Source organism: Triticum aestivum, chromosome 2A (assembly GCF_018294505.1).
Source record: "Triticum aestivum cultivar Chinese Spring chromosome 2A, IWGSC CS RefSeq v2.1, whole genome shotgun sequence".
NCBI classification, from domain to species: domain Eukaryota; kingdom Viridiplantae; phylum Streptophyta; class Magnoliopsida; order Poales; family Poaceae; genus Triticum; species Triticum aestivum.
The window spans coordinates 298624504-298626763 of NC_057797.1; positions in this window are offsets into that span (position 1 = coordinate 298624504).

A 2260-nucleotide genomic window follows, 5' to 3' on the forward strand; every position below is an offset into this window, starting at 1 on the left:
GGATTGAGGAGAAGTGGTTGGCTGAAGGATTTTTTTGGATCGGGAGCAATCCCAAGGAAGAGGGTGGCGGCGCCGACTTGGCAGGGGAAAGATTTGACGGACGAGACGGCATCTAGGGTTAGGTGCCTATATATAGCATGTAGGTGAAAAGAGGGAGATCTGAATCATCGGATCGAAATCCGACGGACGAGAATAAATATACTAAAGAGTCCAATAAATAAAACGATGATATTTTGTAGATGTTTGGGGATGTTCCGGATCCAATGATGACGAGTGCTCGGGTCGGGTCCGGGACAGTTTCGGACGCGCACGTGAGGTGTTCAATGCACTGTGCAAAGAGGGTTAGGTAGGGCCTGGCAGTGAGTGGTAGACTGTATAGACGGTCTCGAGCTGAGAGAAGAGAAGAGAGAGAGGGCCCGGCATCTGTTTCCAGAGACCGAAGACGTCCGACGTTAGACCGACTATAATGTCGCTATAGTTATCCGTTGGGGCATCAAACAAACTCGGAATGCGATGAAACTTGGCAGGCGGCCTACCTACAACATAACAACCCCGCATGCCAACTTTCAACCCATTCCGAGAACATTTTTCGGCCACTTATAAAATAATATTTCGGACATGTCGCGGGCGCGTGCAAGTGTGTCTGGGCTCAAAACGGAAAACAGATGGAACTGAGGGACCCGGACAGATGCAAGTTTGAAAACATGATGATGCAATGCGGATGCTGATATGGCAAGATGCAACACGCAAGCAAATGAAAAGCCAACAACAGCAAATAACTGGAGGACACCTGGCACATCGGTCTTGGGGCGCTACAACACTCCACCACTACGAGAGGATCTCGTCCCGAGATCTAGGATGGCACCGGAGGGAAAAACGGAAGAGAAAGAGAAGAGGTAAAAATAAGTTGCTCCTTTGACAAACGAGTGAAACCAAAGAACCTTGAAAAGGTTAAACAATATAAAGAAAGAATGCAACAAAGAAGAACAAAGTTGAAAGCACTCTGATAGGGGAGAGTAACAAGGAATTACAAATTCGAACAACACTCCGGTTGAGAAAGGATGCAAGACTTGATAAGATGAAAAGAACTTGAGCAGAGGGCATAACACTCCGGCTAAATGGATAAACCGAGAAAAGAACAAGGTCCTGACCAAACAAGAAGGGTGAAAAGAACAACACCAAAATGCCTCCAGAATGAAAGAATAGAATATAGATAATTGAAATAAAAGAATGGAGAAGAAAATGCCAACTTCTGCCACAAAAGAGCTTGAAAAGGCATCCTCAGGAGAAAAGTCGAACGGAGTTGTTGGAACACCAACAACGAAAAGAATAGGCTTGATATGGTTTATGGAATACATCTCAAATTATGAGGTGACAACCTGCCACTCACGGGAAAAGAATTGGATTGATATGAACAAATTGACGAGAAAGTATGTCGCACCAGAAAGGATAAATGAAGAAATTGGATCATTATAAGCACCATAGATAGCAACAATCCTTTGGGAAGGATTTAGGTGAAAATATGACACAAGACAACTCCAACGAAAAGATTAATGGATTTAAACTACCTCATCTTGATAACTTGTGAAACATGAAGCATGAAGGGAAATTATCAAGAATGACATAACACCACCTTAAAAGATAAGAGGGGAAAACAATTGCACTCCGGATTACAAGAAGAAGAATGCTTGAACTCCTCTGAATAGAATCTTGATGAACACTTCGAGAAGGAATTAAATCCCTGATGAACCACCATGAGGAACTCCGGTAATAAAAGGGTGATCAAACAAAAGGGAAAAGGAAGTTGAAAACACAAGGTGAAACCTTGTAATGATTTAGATGGATCTCCATGGTGATATAATTGCGAGAGGTAGGAACTCCGAGAGAATAGAAGATGAAACAATTGAGATCAAGAATTTTATGAGCCTCCGGAATAAGGAATTGAGTTCACTTGATGAAACAAGAATAAGAATTACGTTATGCTTATCCTTCACCAATTTAAATTGATGACCAACAACGGATTTGACATACTACTTATTCTCGAAGAAAGGATTAAGATAGATATCGCGCCAACTTGAGAAGGTCTTCAATGAAACACAGGTGGAATCGAAACAATGAATGAATTGATATGTTAACCAAGGAAGAGAACTCTTGAACTAATCACCGTTAGGATTGACAACGAATAAATAAATATGATAGCCAGGAAGAAAAATCCTGAATAGCCACCATAAGAATTGGAAAAGAACGAATAAAGATGAAG